The 26,661-nt window shown below is 36.8% G+C and overlaps 1 pseudogene; it reads left to right on the forward strand.

The window, feature by feature from the left end:
* The first annotated feature begins 20,659 nt into the window (after positions 1-20,659).
* LOC144253115 (WW domain-containing adapter protein with coiled-coil pseudogene) lies at positions 20,660-22,943 on the forward strand (annotated as a pseudogene).
* Positions 22,944-26,661: the final 3,718 nt, after the last annotated feature.

The following is a 26,661-nucleotide window of genomic DNA, read 5'->3' on the forward strand; positions in this document are numbered from 1 at the left end:
GCCGCCATTACAAGATGGCGCTGGTTTCCCCTGTAGTCTGTGACAAACAACTCCTTATCAGAATGAGTTGGCACGCTGTGACTTGGCACCCTGTGAGAAAAGTCCACGTGGCAGCTTCGCATTGGGGCTTGAGGTGCTTTATTAAGGCTGGGAGGGGCATCCAGGGGAGAGAAGAAAAAGTATCAAGGACCTGAATAAACTGCTGAGAGAAGATTCCTGAGTTGCGTCTTCCTTGCGGGCAAGGGGTCACGACAAGTGGTGCCGAGACTCGGGAACCAGAACTTTCAGTCAGTCAGGGGTGGTGCACCGGTTACTCCCAGGTGAGTGGGGTCTGCTATGAAAGCAGGAATAGTCCCAGTGAGTGGGATCCGCGTCCAAAGCGGGGTCAGCTCCTCTACAAAGAAAGAGAGAGCCTCATATTTATTGCAGCTGCACTGTGTACTTTCACTTTTGTTTTCTGAGTTTCTTTTGTTGTGTCATCTCGTTTTTGTTTTTTGTGATATCGCTTGTTGTTTTTTGTGCGTCTTTTGTTGTTGTGTCATGGGTGCCGCGTCTTCAAGTCCGCTCCTCCTGGCCCTAGATAACCTGTTACGTTCCAAGGGCCTGGAAGTGAAACGTAGTACTTTAGAGAGATTTTTACAGAAGATAGATATTGCTGCACCGTGGTTTGCATTCTCGGGCAGCCTTACTATACCTAGTTGGGATAAATTAGGCAAAGACCTTGACTTTGCTTCTGAGCAGGGCATATTAGAGGGTGGGGTGATCCCCCTTTGGAAGATGGTCCGTAGTTGCCTCACAGATGGCAGATGTCAGGACGCACTTACTAAAGGACAGGAAGTTTTAGAGCAATTACATGAGGAGAAGTCAGAAACGGCAGAAAGTGAGGTATTTCAGGAGGATGGGAGTGTGCGGAGTATGAAACAGGGGAGGAGGCGGCTGTCTCCGGCAAGAAGTGAGATATCTCAGAAGGATGGGAATGTACGGAATGTGAAACAGGGGAGGAGACGATTGTATCCAGATCTCAGTGCGCTGCGCACACCCCCATGCGAAAGTGGGTCAGAGAAAGAGGAGGATGAGGAGGAGGAGCTTGGGAGGCTGTCTTGTCAGCTAGGGAGTGTAGGCATGGGAGAAGGGAACAGAAATAAACAGGGGCTCAAGAAAAATGATCCTCCCGATCCACCGCCGTATGGTGGGGGTGTTTCGGGGAGAGCTTTCCATGCCCAAACATGGAGGGCAGTTAATGCTGAGATGGGTCTTGCTTATCCAGTTTTTCAGGATGACAATAGGGGAAGATTCCATGAACCCTTAGATTTCAAAATTGTGAAGACCCTGGCGGAGTCCGTGCGTACTTATGGGGTGGATGCCGCCTTCACACTAACTCAGGTGGAGAGTTTATCTAGATACTGCATGACTCCCTCTGACTGGGCTAGCCTTGTTCGGGCTTGTGTTTCCCCGGGTAAATATTTGGACTGGAGAGCATTTGTGCTAGAGGGCGCAATAGAGCAGGCCGCCCAAAACCATGCGGCAGGACACCCCGCTTGGGATAAGGACATGCTTTTGGGGCAGGGGAGATTTGCTAATCAACAGACAGGATTTCCTCTTGAGGTATATGACCAAATTAACAGCATTTGCATTCGGGCATGGAAATCACTTCCAAATAGAGGAGAGGTATCTGGTAATTTGACCAAGATTCTACAGGGCCCTACAGAACCCTTTTCAGATTTTGTTGCAAGGATGGTAGATGCCGCTGGAAAGATTTTTGGGGATCCTGATAGAGCCATGCCCCTTATCAAGCAATTGGTTTTTGAGCAATGCACCAAGGAATGTAAGGCAGCAATCACTCCTTATAAAAACAAGGGCATAGAAGCATGGATGAAGGTGTGTAGAGAGATTGGAGGACCTTTAACTAATTCAGGCCTTGCAGCTGCTGTCCTTCGGATTGCCAAAGGGGGAGGTCCTGGTGCCAGAACATGCTTCCATTGTGGTCAATCTGGTCATTTCAGACGGGAATGTCCCAAAAAAGGCAGTTTTACTGGACCTCCTTACGGTGGCCCTTCCAATGGCCTTCGTCTACCGGGGTTGTGTCCAAGATGCAAAAAGGGGAAACATTGGGCAAGAGAGTGTCAATCAGTGAGAGACATCCATGGACAGCTTATTTCAGCTGGGCCAAAAAACGGCCAATGGGGCCCCCGACCCCAGGGCCCACAAATATATGGGGCAATGGAGAATGTCACACCCGCACCCGAGACATGGCCGTCTCTACGCCATCCCATGAAACGCGGAGAGCCACTACAGGCGCCGCAGGATTGGACCTCTGTTCCACCTCCAGACTCGTATTAACACCTAAGATGGGAGTCCAATTGGTGGAAACTGAGTTTCAAGGGCCTTTACCACCTGGCACTGTAGGTTTGCTAATTGGACGTGCATCCTCTATCTTGCAAGGTCTTCATGTTTTCCCTGGAGTCATCAGCCCTGATGCTGTAGGGACAGTAAAGGTTATGGTGGAAGCTCCAAGGGGCATTGTGTCTATCTCTCCAGGGGATCGGATTGCTCAATTACTAATTTTGCCTAGCTTGCATACCCATTTCCCTTCTGACTCAAGGTCACGGACGGGAGATGAGATTGGTGCCACCGGAGGAAATTGTGCCTATTTGTCACTGAATATGAGCAATCGCCCCACTTTGGAGTTAAGCATAGAAGGTAAATCTATTGTGGGATTGCTGGACACAGGGGCAGACCGTAGCATTATAGCCCTTAGGGACTGGTCTAAGGGATGGCCAGTGCAGACTTCTGATCAGTCCCTAAGAGGACTTGGATACGCCCAAGCCCCTCAAATCAGCTGTAGACATCTATCTTGGAAGGACCCGGAAGGACATCATGGTACTTTTCAGCCTTATGTACTTGATTTGCCTGTTTCTTTATGGGGCCGTGATCTGATGAATGACATGGGGTTTACTCTTAGCAATGACTATTCCCCGGTGTCTCAACAAATTATGCTAGATATGGGGTATAAGCCAGGTCTAGGACTAGGAAAACACCTACAGGGGCATAGGCATCCTGTGCAAGGTCATCAAAAGCTTAACAGATTTGGTCTGGGTTTTTTCTAGGGGCCACTGGGGCTCAAATACCCATAACATGGCTCACCGAGGAGCCTGTTTGGGTGCCTCAGTGGCCTCTTCCCTCGGTTAAATTGGCAGCAGCCCATGACCTAGTTAAAGAACAACTTGACTTGGGTCACATCCAACCTTCTACTTCTCCCTGGAATACTCCCATATTTGTCATTAAGAAAAAGTCAGGGAAGTGGCGCCTACTGCATGATCTACGAGCGGTTAATGCTCAAATGCAACTTATGGGGCCCATTCAAAGAGGGCTGCCGCTGCTTTCCTCTGTTCCTCAGGGCTGGCATATTATTGCTATTGACATTAAAGACTGTTTCTTTTCTATTCCTTTGCATCCTAAAGACTCACAGCGTTTTGCATTCACCCTTCCCTCGTGTAACCACGAGGAACCAGATCAAAGGTTTGAGTGGGTAGTGTTGCCGCAGGGCATGGCTAATAGTCCTACGATATGTCAGAAAGCTGTGAGCGAGGGTCAGGCCGTTCTTGAGCAATTGCATGAAGAAAAATCGGAGGGGTCACATAGCGAGGTAGCAGAAAGTATTAGGAGTAAGAGGGGTGAACAGGCAAGGGAGTCTGAAGTTAAACAGAGGAGAAGGCTCTATCCGGACTTGACTGAGTTAAAAACTCCCAAGGACACAAGTAGCTCGGACAGTTCTGAGGAATTAGATCCACCCTAGCCGCTCTCAACCCCGCCTTCTCATCTTCCCCCTCCCTATCAGGCCCACAGAAAAGTCTTATTTGACCTTCTCCAGAATATTCACCATGGCTTATTTTAGGACTTTCAGCAAAAGAATCTCTACAAAAAGGTTTAATGTAGATAAACTTCCTATTTTCATGTTGCCCTGTTTTATTTGGCTACTGTCTGAAAAAATCAGCATTCCAGGCGCTGGACACTCCCTTACTAGTTTTTCACAAAAATATGTAACAAGGCCTCTGGCCTTGAGCTGGGCTTCACAGTGCTGACTACATTTCTAAGATAAGGGAGTTACTAACTGGGCTCCATGGTAACAGCTGGCAGGAGGAAGAATTGGAAAGGGAGATAGAGGAACTGGAGGGTCGATTGAAAAAGTCAAGATTTAAAGCACCTACAGCCCCGATCGCTGTCACGCTCCCTCCTTATAACCCCGATTGGGACAAGGACAACCCCAGAAGGTTGGGGGGTGTTCAGTGGCAGCCTAAGACGGCCCAAACTTCCCAGTAATTGAAAACTTGGATGGACAGCCGGCCAGAGTGCATGTTCCTCTAACCTTTAAGGATATTAAGCAACTAAAGGAGGCAGTTACTAATTACAGACCCCATGCCCCCTTTACATTGACTCTCTTCGAGTCTTTCTCTGCCAATCAGCTGACACCTAGTGACTGGCAACAGCTTTGCATGGCTGTGTTGTCCGGAGGGGATTTTTTGTTGTGGAAAAGTGAAAATCAAGAGAGGTGTTGCGAGCTAGCCCGAGTCAATCAGGACGCCGGCTTCCCACGGCATAACCTTGAAATGTTAACAGGCTTGGGATTATATGCTATCATAAATCAACAAATTAATTATAATCCTGGGGTCTATGCTCAGATAGCTGCAGCAGCCGTTCAGGCTTGGAGGGCTCTACCTATTTCAAATGCTAAAACAAAAATTTCAAAAATTGCTCAAGGACCCTCTGAGCCTTATTCTGACTTCCTTGCCTGATTGATACAGGTAGCAGAAAAAATATTCCCTAACATGGAACAAGCCATGCCGGTCATTAAGCAATTGGCTCTTAAATATGCAAATTCCTATTGCCAAAATGCTATTAAATCTACCAGAGCAAAGAGTGTTGATGACATGATTCGAGCTTGTAAAGATATTGATGGAGCTCATATTACTGGACAGGTTCTGGCCGCTGCCCTCAAAACGGGAACAGGGGCCCGCCCCAAGGTCTACTGGGCAATCCAGGGACGGAATGGTGCCCCGGGGAGTGGGCGACTTTGTCACCTCCCACGGACCAACCCCTTTCTATCTGTAGACTCCCCAGGGGAATGCCAGGAAGTACAGGATGTACAACTGCAACCGCAGGTCGCAGAGACAGAACAAGCTGCTACCGCAGTAAGATCTTGGCCAGGCGGGGGAAAATGCAGACAAAATCAAACAAAATACAATTGGCTAAGAAAACTTGGAGAACTTTTGCCCTGAAAATGGGCACCAGACTCCATGTTGTTTGCATCACCATGGTAACCATGGGGTGCCTGGCCGGCATAGCTGCTTCCTGGTCCCACCTCCCACACTTTTGCGGGCTTCTGATTGGTTCTTCCACAGTCACTCAGACAGGACTTCTGGTCCCGCTTTCCAGCCACTAACCTGTACTGCTGTGTTTCAGATTTCTACCGGAGCTGCTCAGAGCCTGTATTTTTTTTTACAACAAAATGCCTACCTGTAAATGCTAATGAAAGATATCTTTTTCAGACAAAATTTAATTCCACAGGTTTCTATGTTACAGTCCTAAATTTAAGCTAGTTCTAAGTTAAATAACCTGACTTTTTCTCTATAGTTGTGTTACTAAATAATGATCTATTGATGAGAGATATCAAATATGCTTCTTTATATTTTACTTTTAATTTTGAAGGTTATGAGGATGCATTTGCTCGCCACAGGAACAAGCCGGCAAAGTTCCTGTGATGACCAAAAAATCCTTATTTTCATTGCTAACTATAAAAATAAAAATGTATACTCAAGGATCTTATTTCAGTTACATCAAGTGACGTCACATAGAAGAGTGCACTCCTAGCTAAAAATAAATTTAAATGGATCCAAATATTTTAAGACCACGTGGTTACATAAAGTTAATACAATTATAAGTCATGTTCTTATTCTTAATATATATATATATATTTAGATATTTAGATAACCTATATTTGTTAATCTATAAATTAATTAGCACATGCCTAATTGATTAGTTAATATATATTTGCCTAATTGTTTTTCTTCAACAGAAAACCTATAATTTAAGTTTTATATTTACATTTATCAGATACTCTGTTTTTTCAGTTACAGATATTTGAGATAAATGTGTTTACTATAAATTTGCTTTTAAGTAAAAATACAATCAAGTAATTTCTAAATCTCAAAGTAGAATTAATCAACACATTTTATCTGGGATTTTGGCTGCTAATCAAAGGATAGATCTGCTTCAAGCTCAAGTTGAGGAATTGTCTGACCTAGTACATTTGGGTTGTATTGATCAACGAGCACATTTATGTATAACCTCTGTCAGATTTTATGATTCCAGAAATGCCTCATGCATCATCGGAGAATATCTATCCGAAACCTGGTCCATGGAAGCAGAAAACTTGATCCAGTCTCAACTAACTCAGATTGCTGTTTTGAATAACACCCTTGTCGTACCAGTGACTTTGGGACAATTCACCCGTTGGATTTCTTCTGCCTTTTCCTTTTTTAAGGAGTGGGTGGGAATAGGCATTTTTGATGCAATGTGTTGCTTTGGTATGTTTCTCTGCTTGTGGTTTCTCTGTCGCCTCAAGGCCCGCAATGCTCACGATAAGGCTATGATCATACAAGCTCTTGCAGCTTTAGAAAATGGCAATTCACCTCAAGTCTGGCTTGCGCATCTTAAACAGTAAATCTTTGACATGGTCGTTGCACCCCAAGTTATTATAACATTGCACTGGGATCGACATGTCTTTCCTCGCTGTTCTCTTAGTGTTGGAAAGCCCTTGCACTCTGCCGGTCTTGCTGCCATTGCACGCAGATGGGTTTCCACACTAGTGCTTCTCTATCGCTTTAAAGTCCGTGCCTTTCTTTCAGGGTGCTGTCAGCTTGTTTGTCGTTGTAAACAGCCACAGTTCAGCCTCAGCTATCCCCCTCCGTCCACCATCGTCACGATACAGGATGCGAGGCAAGGCACTGCACTTGAGTGATCCTTGGAGTGGACCTCAAGGAGAGCATGTCCTATTGCATGCGGGTTTGACGTCCTTCCTTACCCCACCTTATCCACGCCCCGCCCCACGAAAAAAGGCGTCGGCTGATATGGCCTCGGATCTGGGGAAGGGCCCTCCTTAGGGCTGAGCCATACTATGCAGCCACTTCTGCACAGTGGGATAGGACCTCTACTCTCGCCTGTATTGTCATACAAAAACAAAAAAGGGGGAACTGTGGTGAGCCGTTTCTGTGAACTGTGGCCGCCATTACAAGATGGCGCTGGTTTCCCCTGTAGTCTGTGACAAACAACTCCTTATCAGAATGAGTTGGCACGCTGTGACTTGGCACCCTGTGAGAAAAGTCCACGTGGCAGCTTCGCATTGGGGCTTGAGGTGCTTTATTAAGGCTGGGAGGGGCATCCAGGGGAGAGAAGAAAAAGTATCAAGGACCTGAATAAACTGCTGAGAGAAGATTCCTGAGTTGCGTCTTCCTTGCGGGCAAGGGGTCGCGACAATTTAGTATTATTTTTATGTCATGACCCATAGTTATTTAGGTCAGACATAACCAATATATGTTTTAGTTGGTAGTACTGATAAAAGTTGTTTGATGGATGTTAGGATTATTACATTTCCATAGTCATCCCTCTGATTATTCACAGTGCAATTCTCTGGATAATATTGCAACACATACTATGTGAACTTGTTTTGTGTGGGCAGGTACAAACTACAAAAATAGTCAATGCCACCTGTTTGGTAGAACTTTAAGAAATCTCAGCTGTCTGTTTCTGTATGCTGATTAAAATTTGCATGATTTGCCGAACTGTTGGAATTACGTATGTCAGGGGAAAAAATTCACAATGTAGCTATTGAAAAATCATGTTATTTGGCTCACTAAATAAAGGATATTTTGTTTTAGGAAATTCATATATATTGAATAGCATCAATTTCACTTTTAAAAATTCATGATGCTAAATAGCAAAGTATTTATTTTGCCACTGATAATAATGTAAGGTTGTAACATAAACTGAACAAAAATATAAGATTTTCAGTTAAATTTTATTTTCAGAGGTAATGTTTTAATATTCGTATTTCCTATGTAAATTTGAACATATTTAAGGCTCAAAATATATTTTCTGTTTTCTTTAAAATTAAAAAGTACTTAGCTGTCCTGTATTTTATTGTGTAACCCTGTGTAAGTTTGTAACATTTATTTAGCAAAATCTGCATTGTTTAATCATTTAACCATGCAGTAAATATTAACAAGTAAATATGACAACGTGGCAGACAGTGTTCTAGGCATTGGAAAAATGGCTCTCAATAAATCATAAATACAATCTTTTTCTCCTAGAAATAACATTATATTTGGAAAGACTAACAACTTGAAAGTATGAATGACCACATTAAATACTATGGTAAAGATGATAAGAATTGTGGAATGCATAAAGAAAGAAAGGAAATTAGAAAAAGGAAAGTACATTAAAAATATCTTTAAAGAGAAAGAAGGCCTCATTGGATACTACTCCTGAAATAAACCAAGTTTTCCCTGCCCCTAGAAAGTCTCCTTCCTCAGTTTCTCTCTATTTCCTCCTATAGAAACTTTTCTTCTGTGTCCACCTCTGTCTCCAAAAACAAAAGTGCACCAGGTCTACTCAACTCAATAGATTCCATCCTTCAGATTTGTCCTCAGCTCTCAGATGAGGTTGTAAATGGTTCTTACTGCATGGATTACCTGGTACTTCTCATTATAATGGTAGGGTTATAGGCCTTTCACCAGCAGCAGAAAGTAGCCTAGTCAGCAACCTAGCAAGGGGCAGAGCTATTTTTCCCCTCTGGTACATACATATGTGTATATGTATTTATGTATGTACATGTGTGTATATGTAATATGTACACAATCTGAGAGAAAGATGAAATAACAAAAAGTTGGAGATAAGTGATATTAAACTTGTGGTATGGTCTTTGGCTCCCTTTATTTTGTTAAGTAGAAATAGAAATAATCCAAATATTTTAAAAGCAACTCTCGTAAAAACATACCTAAAGATAACATATAAAGGCCAAGCCAGAAATAATTAAATTAAATAATAGTGATTTTGAGAAACTTTTAAAGGTAATAATTTGGGGTTTTAGTGTATTTTTTGCCTCATAGATAATTTTACCCTTGATTTACCTTTGTTTTCCAGTATTATTAAAATGTTTGACCTTAGTAGCTGATTTGATTTGTATTTTTACATGAAGTTTTAGAGATTAATTTTTTACATAAAATTATTAATAGCAGAGAAGAAAAGGCAAAAAGTGTTTGAGATTACTGTGTTTTTTTTTAAGAGAGAGAGGATTTTTTAATATTTATTTTTTTAGTTTTTGGTGGACACAACATCTTTATTTTATTTGTATGTGGTGCTGAGGATGGAACCCAGCACCCGGTGCATGCCAGGCAAGCACACTACCGCTTGAGCCACATCCCCAGCCCTTGAGATTACTATTTTTTGAAAAATATCACAAATCACGTATTTGAGTAGCAGGTTCACTCTGCACTGAGTACAGTGAGAAGGAGCTCACATGTATGTACAAATTACATGAAGTAGATTTACTAATTGCAGATAGGCCGCAAGCAGTAAATGTACATATTTAGTAACTAAGCAAAAGTACTTTTGTATTTACCTCCTAGAAAGTTCTTTTGAAGGCTTTTTTTTTTTACTTCTGATGAGTTCTACTATGTCAATTTATTAAACAGAGAGAGCACCCAGACTCCTGTGATTACCTAATAGGGCCTAGAATTCTATGCAAGTAATTAATTAATTTTTAGTCCTTTCAAATGTAGCATAATTAGGGATCTATACACTAATCAATCACCTGAAATATTAGACTTCTTTTTGTTTTCATGCTGACTGGTATAAATCTCTACAGAAATTTGTAAGAAATAGATTTTTACCTTATCTAAAACAAAATAGATAGTATTCCAACCCACATTTTTGGTTTCTAATCAGTGTCACTTAATATGCCCTGAAATGAATTCTCAGTTTTCTGATATTTCAAATTTGCTCCTCTGACTTTTTTTCTTCTTAATAGAATAAAATAAGAAATTCCAAAATGGATAATGATTCACTGAACTGTAAAAAGCAAAAATCATCCATTCATTCAAACTAACTTTTTCTGAGTTTTGAGTGCTCATGCTAGGAACTTTGCAAGATACAAGATATACCACAGATTTTGCATAAAATTTAATGACTCTTCCTTGTTCCATAAAATAATTTTATTGTGTGACAATCAAAGCAAAGAGTGGCAAGAAGAATCAATTATTCTTGTCAATGTAACAAATTTTTCATGAGTGGATCATTAGACCAAAAGAACAGAGTAATTTGGGAGAATTTATGTGAATAAAATTCCAAATGAAAAAAGAAAATTAAAAACTTTAATATGTTCAGAAAATGAAGCATTGTATATTAGGCATGAGTCCAAGATGAGGAATGTTCGTATAGCTCTCACAGTGAGAGAGCTGTGAGGTCAGGTCATGTTTGATGTGGAACTTTTCTCAGGTTCAGGATGATGTAGATGCAGATCTGTGAATCACTTGTGAAGTATACAACATAGGTTTGATGTGACTGTACAAAAGTGTTTTTTGAAAATCTGTATCCTTTTGAGCTTCATTTCAATTTAAAACAAAAATGGAGAATAGGATTATTATTAATTTAATAGGAGTTAAATTTTCTACATGATATTAGAATTATCTTAATCTGTGAAATCTCAAATTTATCTTGCCTCTGTAGCCATCTTTCATGTATCTTGTTCTTTATATGAAAGGACAAATTGGATTTTAAAATGTATTGAATGTCTTAAATGATAAAGAATTAAAATGCTGATCATGCTATATTTATTTACTCATTTTAAGTCCCTTGTTTCCATTAGTACATTATTAAACACAAATATCCCAGAAATTTAGTGTAAAGAAGCTCAACTGGGGAAAAAAGATAAAATTAATATATATATATATATATATATATATATATATATATATATATATATGGTATATGAAAAACTAGGTCTGAAACATGTATCACAATAGTTTCTGTTCCTTGTAATATACATGTAATTTTAGCAAGAGATTATACTTACATGAGTATTTTCACCTTTATTAGCAAGATTTGTATTCCTGAATACTGAATTTGCTGTCAAGTTGTAATCCTTCATAAATAACCATAACAAAATTCTTTTCAAGACTTCCTTTGGTGCAGATAGTAAGAACATATCTCCTTTCAGTGGAAAGCAAAACTTTTAATCCAGAGAGTCATTTATTTCTGCACGTTTAATGGGAGGACAGTTACCAAAACAAACAAAATAAAATGAAAAAAACCTTCTTCTAAGAATGGAATAAAGTTTGTTAAATCATGTTTGGATGTTAAATCATGTTGTATGACCACTTTGGTCAAACAAAAAAGCAGAGGATCTGTAGGTATGCACGTTGGAGTTGAGAGGGTAAGGTGTATGAGGGTGGGAAGGTAACTTTGAGTGCCTGCCTGTTTCCTAAGTAAGTGCATGAATAGGATCTCTGGGTTCTCTAATTGAGCACCTTACCCAGGGAGGCTGGCCTTAAAGCAGAAATTAGAAAGAAAAGGCTGACACCCATTTCCCATGATGTGTTCATAGATTTTCCCAATGGTATATGATCCTAGAGACCTCACTTACTGGAAAGAGAAATTAACATCAACATCATCTTCTAAGTAAGTATTGCTAGGAACACTTTGTTAAAAAGGGCAGTTCTTTTAAAGTTCTGCATGTACATATTGTACCAATACCCATGAGGAAACTGTTAATTCTAGCCTCCATTTCTAGTACAAATTAATGTCTTCATTCTTGCCATTGCTTGATGATTGCTGGAAGCAAGTTATTCATTGTCCAAATCTTTGAAGGTTCTCTTTCTAATCATGTAAAGTTAAGATGTATGAATCCTTTCATTTTCTCCCCTCTTTATCACAGTGAGGGGTGCTGAACATCTGGACACTAACCATGTAGCCACAGGCCACACAGCACCTTCAAGTTAAATAGATGAAGAAAGGCAGTGATATAATTTTTTTTAAAAAAATCATTTTGCTGCAGTACCAATGGTACTTCAAAACAGACATGTTATCTGGTAGGCTCTTAATGTCTATTTCTTTTCATTTTCTCTCCTGCAGTTTACAAAAAATTAAAAGGAAACACAAAACAAGAGAATGTATTAATATTTCACTGGTCAATGAATCTATATTATGCACCTTCAAGATAGCAATTGAATCTGATGAAGTTATCAAATTCTGTATCCTACTCTAAAATTATAAATTAACAATTTTACTTTAATTTTGGGAGTGAAATTAAGGTGTCATAACTCAGGTATAAAGGAATGAGTTGTTTTTACTAATCTGATGAATGAAGCAAATGTGTGATTTTTTTTAAAAATGCTGCTATAGCTATAAAATAAAAATATAACCTGAAAGTAAAAGAAGACACACCCAAAAATTTGAATTAAGATGGTCCTTAATATTTTCAGAAGCATTGTAATTGTAAAAACAGAATACAATTCCAGAGAAAGATTTCCTGTCTTCAGTAGTCATAATGATGTTTAACAACAATGAGACCTTGGACAAGTAAGAGAACCTTCCCATGCCTCAGTTTCCTCATTTATTTGTCATACCAAATTACATTACTAGAAATTCATCAGTACAGAGTCCCATGAACTCATACCAGGTAGTGATCATCATCACCATCATTTATTTCTGTCAGCTGAAAATATTATTAGAAAAAATTTTGAGGTAGGAGAAAATATATTGCTTTGCATAAAAGCAATTATATTGTAAAATATAAATTTAAAACAAAACCTGGATTAAATTCAAGCATGTGTCATACAAAAATGTACTAACATGAAGGGACAATTTACCATAAAATTCTCAGTGTAAATGTTGCCTGTCAAAAATGAGAAAGTAGAGAATGAAATGCCAGTGTAGGCATATATTATTTTATGTTTTTCTACATTTTCTGGTGATAATATTTTGGGGAAATAATAAATTAAGTATTAAAATAATAAATATGAACTTGAAAATCAAAGTTCAACATTGCAGGCTCTAGATGTTTGCAACTATGTGTTATGGTGAAGAAATGGAGGTATGGCTGCAGTGGTAACTATGTTAAGACCTATTTTATCATCTTCATGCAGAAACCATGACTAGGGAAAAATGCAAAAACCTACCTGAATGCTCTGGAAAGTAAACTGAAGCAGATAGATCAAATAAACTCAGAGGAGAGAAAGAGGAAAGTATTATAAAACATCTCTTATTCATGATGTTAAGCTTGGGCTAAAGAAGGGAAAAATGTGACAATAGGAAAAATTACTGAAAAAATATGTGAGTCTCTCTAGCCAGGAGAGCCAGATTTTAAGCCAGGACTGTGACCACAGAACGTAAGAATCTTGAAAGGGAAAAAATCAGATTTCTCAACTATTTACTCAAATCTCTGATTGAAGTCTCTAACAAGCAAATGTAGGGGAAAAGACATAAAGAAGTTCAACAATCTAAAGCTGAAATGGAGCTGCTGCCCAAGAAGCAGAATTAAAAAAAAAAAACTCTAGCCAAGGAATTTATGTTAAAAGTGAAGTACATGTCTGCTAAAACAAAGAGAACCATTGTCAGATAAAGATTATGGAATCAAAATTTACATTCAGAATGGACAGAACACAATTAAAGATTAAGAGACATGAAGAACAAAGAAAATAGGAAATATTCTGGAGAAAAGAAAATCAACTGAACTAATCCCCAAGATGATTCTTTTATTGTAGTAAGAGTGCAAGGATTTTAAAAGCAAGTATTCTAACAGCCTGCAATGAAATAAAGTGAATACATTTACAGAGAACAAGTAAGATTCTTAAAATTGAATTAATAACACTCTTAATTGACTTGTTAATAAGAAACCTCAATTGACACATACAAATAATTAAGAAGAGCCAAATGAAAATTAGAACAATGATAAATACTGTGGTTATAACTCTAGAAGGAGGGGGGAATCTTTGGAGAAATAATAGTCATTAATGTCCTGAATATGAGAAAAGAGAGACATGTACAGGTTGAAGATACTAAAACACACCAGGCCGTACACAAGAAAAGTAGTTCGCACTGAGGCATGTCACAAACAAACTTCTGAAAACAGAAAATAAAAATCTAATCTTGGAAGCAGTGGGACAAAAACTACACTACACACAGAAATGTGATCCAATTAAGGTCTTAAATCTCATTAGAAATCATGAGCTGAAAATACACAAACACAAAGAAAGCAAGTAGAACTATCAATCCATATTCTATGTTTGACAAATATATTCTACACAAATGGAGGCAAAATGAAGACATTTGTAAAGAGAATATGTCATATAGACCTACTCAAATTTCTTTGGAACTTTCTTCTGGAAGATAGGAAGCAATGCCTCCTGAAAACACTGTCATTCAGAAGATTAAAAAAAAACTTCAGTAATGGTAAATATAACAATAAATGCGAAGGAATATTTTATGCTCTGCATTCTTTCCCTATAATTTCTTTATAAGTCCTATAATGGTATAAGTAAAAATTGCAACATTCAACTTGTGGGGATTTTATGTTTGTAGATGTAATGCATAGCTGCACAGTTACTTAATATAAAACTAACACAAAATGTGGCTAAGGAACCCAGAGATCACAGTGCTTATTTTTATCTGAACTGAAACAATATGAATCATGACTGTAATATATTGCTGTAATGCCAAAAGTAACCACTAAAATGAATATATGATAGGATATTAAATTGTAAATATAAAAATTTCATATAGTATATAATAACAATAACACAATAGAGGAACTTGGAATAAGAAATAGGAGATACATAATTTCTTTTTTTTATTTTTATCTCAATGTGATATTTTGAAAAGCCATTCTTAAATCTTCGACATTATTTCTTCTACTTAATCTATGAGTAAGGTTTTCAACTGATTTTTTTTTTTACTTAATTTCTTGGCCTCTTTTTCCCTCTATGATTTTTGAATGGTTCTTTTCCAATTTTTTTCTGAATTTTTTATTTATATCCTCCTTATTTTCCTAACTTCATTTAACTGTGTGTTTATATTCTCTTGGGACTTGTGCCTTTAAAAAAATCATTTTTTCATTTTTGTAAGATTTAAAACATGTTAAAATTTCCTTTCTGACCTCTTCAATGATTTTCTGTGGAACAAAGTGTTTTTTTTTCTATCTCCTTGTGTTTGTATAATTTCCATTGAGATTAGAAAAGATGTAGGAAACATTTTCATTTTTTGAATTGTTAAAACTTCTTTTGTGGTCTCATATAATGGTCTGTTTTAGAAAATTTTGATGTGTTGATGAAAATATTGGGTATTCTTTAGTGATTAGATGGAAAGTAATATTCCAATCAACTGCAGTCTGAAAGAAAATAAGTTATATCTGACAAAGTATGCTTTAGCACTAAAATACTAAGAGAAGAGAAAGAAGGTCACCAGACTTTAATGAAAGGCACAATTCATCAAGAAGATATGATTGTGAATTTATATGCATTGGTTTTTTAAAACATCCAGCTTTATAAAACAAGCACATTTAGATACAAAGTAAGAGATCAGCCTCAATACAACAATATTAGGGAATCTCAATACCTCATTAACCAGTAGATAGATTATTGACAAAATAAAATCAGTAAGGAAACATCAGAGTTAAGTTTCACAATAGATTTAATGAACTTAGTGTACATTTATAGAATATTTCATCCTAAAAATACTCTTTCAAGAAAGAAAGTAGCAGAGTTCTTCCACATGATTTTGGGAGGTCAGTATTACCAAAGATATTTAAAAGAATTAAAAAATATAGAGAGAAATAAGAAAGGGAGACAAAGTGAGAAAGAGAGAGAGATGGAGAAAAATAGTCTGCTATTCCTCATTCTAAATTATAAAATTTGGACTGAGGGAATGAAATTATATTAAAAAATGAAAGTACATCTTCAAAAAATAAAAGTTTTTTGAGGAATGTAAGGTAACCTAATAATTAATGAAAATGCTATACATATCAGTAATAAATGGAAAAAGAAAGCAAAAGCATTTCCAGGTAGTTGTGGAAAGAATAGTCAAAAAATTTCAACACCAGTTAATGATAAAAATCTTCAATTAACTATTCATAAGGGCAACTTTCTCAGTTAATAAATGCTGTCTATATAAAACCTAAGCTTATGTCATTCTGAGGGGTAAAAGACTCAACACTTTCTATTTTAAGAATAGTGACAGGAAAAAACTCTCCTCTTCCCATATTTATGCAGCATTACAGTGATGAGTCTCTTCAGTTAAAATAAGGTAATCAAACAAAGGTCAAAACCATTTTTTGTTGTTGTTGTTGGAGCAGGAGAAAGTTATGTTCTATTTGTTTGTAAATAATATCATTATTTTCATTGAAAATCTTAAGGAATCTTTAAAAGAGCATATGAGTTCTAATAAAGCGAATTGAGCAAAAATGTCAAGGTATAAATAAAAATTCAAAGTACTTAATACTAGAAATGTATATTTAAAAATATAATAACTCCACTTTAAAATAGCATGCAGGAAAGTAAATATACAGGAATAAATGTGAAGGTATACATATCTGAAAAATTATAAAGCATTGCAAATATAAAGTAATGACTTTAGAGAGATGTATTAAATTTATGAATTTAAAAGTTAATATTGATTGACAGATGTCAATCTGTCAGAATTAATTTATATTTTAATACAATCTATATTAAATTTCTGGTTAATATTTACTTTACTTTAAATTGACAAACTGATTTTAAAATTTCCATTGACAGGCAGGACCTAAAATAACTAAAGCAATCTTGAAAAAGATATGGTTGAAAGAACAAGAGTCCATGACTTACCATTAAGCTATCTAAACAACAGTATGACATGGTAAAAGAGAAGATACATAATCCAATAGAACATAATAGTGTACAAAAATGTGTTCACACATATATTACCAATTAATTGTCTACAAAGTTTCCAGGGAATTTCAGTGAGAAAACGTTGTCATTTTATCAAATGGTTAGATAGCTGGGTATTTACATTAAAAAGAACACTTTAACTTTTAATTGTATTTCACAAAATTTAATATTTTGTGCATCTCTCTCATAGTTAATGGATAGATTTAATAAATAATTTCTTCTAATGTTTGTTTTCTAAGGTGAATAATAATTTATATCTCTTTGTGAAATGAGTTTCTTGAATTAAAATGTAATATTACAACTGAAGATATATAATTTCCACTCTCTGGAAAATTTCTACATATAGCCACCATCTAATTCCTTCCTTGGGAATAAGGAATTGAGAGTTTTATAAAAGTTTAACAGTGTACAAGGAGAAAAAGTCCACTAAAATAACAAAACTATCTGGACAATTGTACTCTTTGAATATATATATATATATATATATATATATATATATATATATATATATATATATATATATATATATATAATATGACTGTGTAGCACAATCTAATTGATTTTTAGAATAGATGTTAAACTATTAAAAAAAATCTCCCAGTATATTTCCAGATGCACATTCCACATGTCTTTATGGCATTGTTGTTGACCTTTTTCATTTCCATATCTAATGCTATCAGGCACATTCCTATGAATACTTTCCTTTCATTTTCCCACTCTGTTTGGTACATATTGTCAGTAGTCTTTGAAAAGAATTATGCTTCATTTCTGTTAATATTCATATTGTCAAGCAAATCTCACTTTTGCTTCTCTTTAAATAAATCCTATTTGAAACATTTTATTATTTTCCACATGTGGTTTAATGTGAAATGTATGCAAAATAATGTATTGAAAATAAAATACACAATGTTAGTTGAAAATTATAATAAATTCAAAATAAGTGAGTAAGATATGCTTGAGGTTAATTTTCTTGTGTGTGATGCTGGGGATTAAATCCAGGGTTTAGGGCTTAGGTGAGTGTTCTATCCCTGAGGTACATCCATAGCCCTTTTAATTTTATTTTGAGAGAAGGTCTAGATAAGTTGCCTAAACTGGCCTTGAATTTGTGATGCTTCTGCCTTAGCCTCTGCAATATCTGGGCTTATAGGTGCACAACCATTCCAGATCACCTGAGACAGAATAAAGAAATGCTTACATCTTCATTTTGAAGGTTTTACAATTTTGTCTAAGAACCAATATGCTCTAATATGCACAGATACATTTTGAGCACTGAGTGCAATGTATCAATAATGGTTTAGATGTGGCCCTTGGTATTGGAAAAACCTAGAGGATCTAAGTATGTAATTTCTTGTGATCTTGATTACATCATCATTTAACATCATTCTTATTAACTAAGAAAAACACACAGCTGGGATAATAGTGTCAACTATAGGTAAACATTCAGAAATTGTTATTGTATAGAAATATGATAAATACATTAAACTTCCTTTATTTATAAACATTCTTTTTTTCTATGTAGTTTAGTAACATGTGAGATACAGTATAAGAGAAGAGGAGAGGGGCTGGGGATGTTGCTCAAGCAGTAGCGTGCTCTCCTGGCATGCGTGCGGCCCGGGTTCGATCCTCAGCACCACATACAAACAAAGATGTTGTGTCCACCAAAAACTAAAAAATAAATATTAAAAAATTCTCTCTTTCTCTCTCTATCTTTTTTTAAAAAAAGGAGAGGTGGAGAGACATTTTACATAGATGTATGGAGGTTCAAAGTTGGAGACAGAGGGTTACCAAAGGAGAAAAATAAAAGAGAAGCTGAGTAAAATGACAATGTGAGTGTACTGGGATGGAGAACTCACAAGCCAGGTGACAGGAAGAGATAAGAGACTCAGTTATGAGATACTCTTTGTCATAGAAAAGTGTATAGGAACCTATAGGGAATCTGTTCTGTGATGCTCTCTCTTCTTCCTCAAATTTTTTATTCAAAATTTACTAAGTAGAATTATGTTATAGTTTCCTGCTTCTCGGGATCATACTGGCATTTATTTTACAATAGCATGGTTTGGATTATCCAAACCTCTCATTTTATACCTTTTTTTTTCCTATTCCACTAGAGACCATGTTAAAACAGATTTCTGTGCCCATTCTACTGTATCCTCACCGATTTATTTATACTTGTCTTCCATTATTTGGGTCATAAATCTGTGAATAGGGAATTATAAGATTGTTTCTTCTTTATGGACCCTGAACCAAAGATTTTGCACCCTTAGTGTAGATTATCTTCTAATAACTATGCCCAGCTTCAGAAACAAACAACTTTTTAAAATTAATTAAGATAATTGAAAAATTATCACTAAGGAAAAAATGCATTATACATGAAGTATATAATTAACATTGCTGTTTATGCCTCAAATAGATATTAATAATCTTTTCCAATTTTAATTAGAATTGATAGGAAAAAAAACTAGCCAAGTTTCTACCTTGGGAAACTGAGATAACAAATAAAATAAAATCTTTTTTAATAATAAAAATAAATAACAACTAAATGGAAATAAATAAAAAAGTATATAAAACAATACAAACAATAAGACCAAAATTTAGGCCTTTCAAAGATAAAGTGACAAACATTTACTTATAGTAATTTAAGCAAAAGGCAAAAAATAAAAAAATAAGCCAAAACACAAAAACCCTCAAATTCCAAATATTGAGAATGAAATCAGGGAAATTGATATTAATCTATACAAAGTAAATGATTATAAGTAAGTACTATGAAAAATTCAATGTCTGCAAATTAGAGAAAGCAGCCAAAAATCTGAGAAAGACACTGAATACTAAAACCGACTCAAGAAAAAGTCTAAAATCTGGTTTTAGCTAAAAAGTATATACATTTTACATGATTATCTTAGTAATTTCATATGAAGCAAGGACAAACTTTAAAATACTTTTGCAATAAAAGCAGAATTTAATAGGAATGGGAAGAATTTTTCTACATAGATAAATAATGATCTCTGAAACACTACAGCTGTCGTCAGACTGTTGAAAGACAGAATGCCAACATTCTCATCTGTGTACAACAAACCATTTTTTTTAGTCTTTAAAAACTTAGCTGTGAATCCATCTGCTCCTAGGCTGTTATTTGGTTGAAGTATTTTTATTATTGTTCTAATCTCATTACTCATTATTAGTCTGTTTAGATTTTCTATATCCTCTTGGCTCAAAGTTGGTTGGTCACACTTTTCTATAAATTTATCCACTTCTAGATTTTCTAAGATATAGGAATTTAAGTTTTCAAGAAAGTCACTAAGAGCGGCGGCACCGGCGGCGGCAGCGGGAGGAGGAGCAGGAGGAGAAGGACCAGGCAGCAGCGGCGGCGGCGGCGGCGGCGGCGGGGGGAGGAGGGGAGGAAGCGGCGGAGCAGAAGGAGAGGAAGGCGGAGGTAGCAGTCGCTCTCCGCAGGGCTGAGCCGGACGCGTCTTCTTACCCCCCTCCCCCCGGTTCGCGCTGCCGCCGTGTAGTTGGCGCCGCTGCCTGGGCTGAGAGTGAGCGTGGTGTCGACCGAGGGAGATGGCCCGGGAGCGCCGGCGCCAGTAACGAGGAGGTGCTGAGAGTCGCCCAGGGCGCGCCTGGCCCTAGTGCCTGGGCTGCCGCCCGCCCGCCGCCGCCTGCTTGCCCGCCCGCCCGCCCGCCTTTCGCGGCCGCTCTCCCCCCTCCCCGACACACACTCACAGGCCGGGCATTGATGGTAATGTATGCGAGGAAACAGCAGAGACTCAGTGATGGCTGTCACGACCAGAGGGGGGACTCGCAGCCTTACCAGGCACTTAAGTATTCATCGAAGAGTCACCCCAGTAGTGGTGATCACCGACATGAAAAGATGCAAGATGCCGCAGATCCTTCACCACCAAATAAAATGTTGCAGAGATCTGATAGTCCTGAAAACAAATATAGTGACAGCACAGGTCACAATAAGGCCAAAAATGTGCATACTCACAGAGTTAGAGAGAGGGAAGGTGGGACCAGTTACTCTCCACAAGAAAATTCACACAACCACAGTGCTCTTCATAGTTCAAATTCACATTCTTCTAATCCAAGCAATAATCCAAGCAAAACTTCAGATGCACCTTATGATTCTGCAGATGACTGGTCTGAGCACATTAGCTCGTCTGGGAAAAAATATTACTACAATTGTCGAGCAGAAGTTTCACAATGGGAAAAACCAAAAGAATGGCTTGAAAGAGAGCAGAGACAAAAAGAAGCAAATAAGGTGGCAGTTAATAGCTTCCCAAAAGATAGGGATTACAGAAGAGAGGTGATGCAAGCAACAGCTACTAGTGGGTTTGCCAGTGGAATGGAAGACAAGCATTCCAGTGATGCCAGTAGTTTGCTCCCACAGAATATTTTGTCTCAAACAAGCAGACACAATGACAGAGACTACAGACTGCCAAGAGCAGAGACTCACAGTAGTTCTACTCCAGTACAGCACCCCATCAAACCAGTGGTTCATCCAACTGCTACCCCAAGCACTGTTCCTTCTAGTCCATTTTCGCTACAGTCTAACCACCAGCCAAAGAAATCATTTGATGCTAATGGAGCATCTACTTTATCAAAACTGCCTACACCCACATCTTCTGTCCCTGCACAGAAAACAGAAAGAAAAGAGTCTACATCAGGAGACAAATTGGTATCACATTCTTGCACAACTCCTTCCACTTCTTCTGCCTCTGGACTGAATCCCACATCAGCACCTCCAACATCTGCATCGGCAGTCCCTGTTTCTCCTGTTCCACAGTCACCAATACCTCCATTACTTCAGGACCCAAATCTACTTAGACAGTTGCTTCCTGCTTTGCAAGCCACGCTGCAGCTCAATAATTCTAATGTGGACATATCCAAAATCAATGAAGTTCTTACAGCAGCTGTGACACAAGCTTCACTACAGTCTATAATTCATAAGTTTCTTACTGCTGGACCATCTGCTTTCAACATAACATCTCTGATTTCTCAAGCTGCTCAGCTCTCTACTCAAGCCCAGCCATCTAATCAGTCTCCAATGTCTTTAATGTCTGATGCTTCATCCCCAAGATCCTATGTGTCTCCAAGAATAAGCACACCTCAAACTAACACAGTCCCTATCAAACCTTTGATTAGTACTCCTCCAGTTTCATCACAGCCAAAGGTTAGTACTCCAGTAGTAAAGCAAGGACCAGTGTCACAATCAGCCACACAGCAGCCTGTAACTGCTGACAAATGAACCTGTTTCTCCTCGAAGTCTTCAGCGCTCAAGTAGCCAGAGAAGTCCATCACCTGGTCCAAATCATACTTCTAGTAGTAATGTATCAAATACAGCAGTTGTACCACAGAATTCATCTGCCCGACCTGCGTGTTCATTAACACCTACACTAGCAGCACACTTCAATGAAAATCTCATAAAACATGTTCAAGGATGGCCTGCAGATCATGCAGAGAAGCAGGCATCAAGATTGCGTGAAGAAGCTCATAACATGGGGAGCATTCACATGTCAGAAATTTGTACTGAATTAAAAAATTTAAGATCTTTAGTCCGAGTATGTGAAATTCAAGCAACTTTGCGCGAGCAAAGGATACTATTTTTGAGACAACAAATTAAGGAACTCAAAAAGCTTAAAAATCAGAATTCCTTCATGGTGTGAAGATGTGAATAATTGCACATGGTTTTGAGTACAGGAACTGTAAATCTGTTGCCCAATCTTAACATTTTTGAGCTGCATTTAAGTAGACTTTGGACCGTTAAGCTGGGCAAAGGAAATGACAAGGGGACGGGGTCTGTGAGAGTCAATTCAGGGGAAAGATACAAGATTGATTTGTAAAACCCTTGAAATGTAGATTTCTTGTAGATGTATTCTTCACGTTGTAAATATGTTTTGTAGAGTGAAGCCATGGGAAGCCATGTGTAACAGAGCTTAGACATCCAAAACTAATCAATGCTAAGGTGGCTAAATACCTAGCTTTTTACATGTAAACCTGTCTGCAAAATTAGCTTTTTTAAAAAAGAAAAATTGGGGGGGGGTTAATTTATCATTCAGAAATCTTGCATTTTCAAAAATTCAGTGCAAGCGCCAGGCGATCTGTGTCTAAGGATACGATTTTGAACCATATGGGCAGTGTACAAAATATCATGAAACAACTGTTTCCACACTTGCACCTGATCAAGAGCAGTGCTTCTCCATTTGTTTTGCAGAGAAATGTTTTTCATTTCCCATGTGTTCCATTTCCCTCTGAAATCCTTGATCTGATTTTATCCATTTTTTTAAGGCTCCTCTTTTTCTCCTTTCTTAAGGCACTGTTGCTATGGCACTTTTCTATAACCTTTTCATTCCTGTGTACAGTAGCTTAAAATTGCAGTGATTGAGCATAACCCACTTGTTTGTATAAATTATTGAAATCCATTTTGCACCCTGTAAGAATGCACTTAAAAGTACTGCTGGGCATGTGTGCTGAAAGTACATTGATTGCTCAAATATAAGGAAATGGCCCAATGAACATGGTTGTGGGAGGGGAAAGAGGAAACAAAGCTAGTCAGATGTGAATTGTAACTGTTGTAATAAACATGTTGAAACAAAAAAAAAAAGAAAGTCACTAATAATCCTCAGTCATGTCTGTTATAATAGCCCCATGTTCATTTGTGATTGTATTAATTTGGGTTTTTCTCTTTCCCCTTTTAGTTAGCTTAACTATGGGGCTTTCTAATGTTGTTTATCTTTCCAACTAATTTTAGTTTCTTTTTATTCTTTTATTTGCTATTTTATAAATTTCAGCTCTGAATTTTATTATCTATATTCTCCTATTGGTTTTGAGAATTTTTTTTTCATGTTATTCTAAGACCTTCAAAACCATTATTATTTTTTTTGAGAATTTTCTGCTTTATTTATGTAGGTACTCACAGCTATAAACTCAGTTAAATTTGCTTCTGAATCTTCCTCAACAAAGTAAGGACTCTGTATGACTAAAAAAAAGTCAACATCATACTAAATAAGGGAAAAACTGAAATTCCTCTAAAATCAGTGATAAGGCAAAAATGTTCACTTATATCACTTCTGTTCATTATAATACTCAGCAATATCCAAAGCAATTAGGCAAGACAATAGGTACCTGTAGGAATGGAAAAAGTCAAATTATCTCTATTTGCAGATGATATGATGCTAAATTTAGAAGACACTAAAGTCTCCACTAGAAGACTTGCAGAGTTGATAAAAAAAAATCAGCAACTTAACAGGATATAATATAAGCATACAAAATCATGAATCTCTGAAAAAATCATGAACCTCTGAGAAAGAAACCAAGAAAACAATTCCATTTACAAGACCCATACAAGTAAAATTACAGAACACTGATAAAAGAAAAAGACAACACTAGCAAAAGGAAAACCCTCCAATATTTATGGTTTTGAAAAATTAATATTGTTAAAATGGCCATAGTACTAGAAGTAATGTTTAGATTGAATGCAATCTCAAAAAAGGCATTTTTTAGAAATTTTAATTTGTTATATATGACAACAGAATGCATTATAATTCATATTGCACATATAGGGCACAATTTTCATATCTCTGGTTGTTCACAAAATAGAGTCACACCATTCATTTCTTCATACATGTATGTATGGTAGTGATGTCCATCTCATTCCACTTTCTTTCATACCCTATGCCCACTCCCTTCCCCTCCCTCCCCTTTGCCCTATTACATGAAAATTATATAGTTATTAAAGTTATTAAACAACAACAAAAAGAACACAAAAACAATAAGTTTTGGCAAGGATGTGGGGGGGGAAGCACACTTATACATGGCTGATGAGACTGCAAATAGATTCAACCAATATGGAAAGCAGTATTGAGATTCCTTGGAAAACTTGGAATGGAACAATCATTTGACCCACCTATCCCATTCCTTGGTTTATATGCAAAAGACTTAAAAACAGCATACCACAGTTTAACAGACACATTAAGGTTTATAGCAGTACAATTCACAATAGCTAAATTGTGAAACTAACCTCTTTAATAGATGAATAGATTTAAAAAAGTGTGGTATACATACACAGTGAAATATTACTCAGCTTTAAAAGAGAATAAAATCATGGCATTTTCAGGTAAATGAATGGAGTTGGAGAATATCATGATAAGTGAAGAAAGCCAATCCCCCAAAACCAAACTCTGAATGTTTTCTCTGATATGAGGATGCTGACCCATTATGGGGGTGGGAGGCATAGGAGAATGGATGAACTTTAGATAGAGAGAGGAAGGGAGGGGGTATGGGGGTAGGAAGGTTGGTGGAATGAGATGGATATCATTATCCTAAGTATATATATGTATGAAGACACAAATTGTGTGACTCTACTTTGTGTGCAGCCAGAGACACAAAATATTGTGTATACACTATATGTATACTATGAATTGAAATGCATTTTGCTTTCATGTGTTAAAAAAACAAGGTATATTTTCAAATTTCTTGCTTGCAATATGGTTGCACTAATTTAGCATCTATCATAAACATGTAGGGCTTTTTATTTGACAGTCTTACCAATAGAAGATAATGTCAGTGTTGTATCCATCTTCTCATTAATTTTTTTAATTTGAATTTTGAATAACTGGAGACTGTTCTTAAATATTTGTATTTAAGGATCATTTTTATTTCAGTTTATAATTTTTCTTTTTATATTCTGTGCCACTCTTCTTTTCCATTTTTTAATTATATGTATTAAAAACTATTTTGAAAGTTCATACTCCAAAAAAAATAGAAAATCTTGAGTACTTCAACAAATTTCTAAAGACATATGACTTACCCAAACTGAACCAGGAGGACATACACAGGTTAATCTCAAGCAATGAAATAGAAGATGCCATCAAACACCTACTAACTAAGAAGATCTCAGAACCAGACAAATTCTCAGCCAACTTCTACAAGACCTCAAAAAGAATTAACACCAATACTTCTCAAATTGAACCCTGTCATATAAAAGAAGGAAACCCTTCCAAACTCATTCTATGAAGCTCATAGCACTCTGGTACCAAAACCAAACAAAGACACACAAAAGAAAGAAAGTTTCAGACAAATATCGCTGATAAGCATAGATGCAAAAATTCTCATTAAAATTCTGACATTTCATATATAAAACCATATTAAAATATAGTTTATCACAATCAAATGGGTTCATCCCAGGGATGTAAGGTTGGTTTAACATATGGAAATTAACAAAAGTTGTTCATCACATCACTAGACTTAAAAGACAAGAATCATATGACTATCTCAACAGATTCAAAGAACAGTCTCCAGTTATTCAAAATTCAAAATATATGTGACAAAATATAGCACTACTTCATGTTGAAAACACTAGGAAAACTGGGGATAGTAGGAATATACCTCAACATTGTCATCATTCTAAATGAAGAAAAAATGAAAGCATTTCCTCTAAGAACTGGAACAAGACAAGGATGCACTTTTTCACCACTTTTATTCAACATCATCCTTGAAATTCTAGCCAAAAAAAAAAAGGAGAAAGAAATAAAAGTGACATTTTTATATTTTTGAATAATTAATTTTGTCTTTCATGGTTGTCCACAAATGTTGGTCTATATTTATAACTTGTTTTACAGGTTTACTTAATTAAAATTATTGGTGAAGAGAAGTTTTTTTTAGGCAACTAAGCCAACCAATCTTCTTCCTA

The sequence above is a fragment of the Urocitellus parryii genome, unplaced genomic scaffold (assembly GCF_045843805.1).
Source record: "Urocitellus parryii isolate mUroPar1 unplaced genomic scaffold, mUroPar1.hap1 Scaffold_95, whole genome shotgun sequence".
NCBI lineage: Eukaryota > Metazoa > Chordata > Mammalia > Rodentia > Sciuridae > Urocitellus > Urocitellus parryii.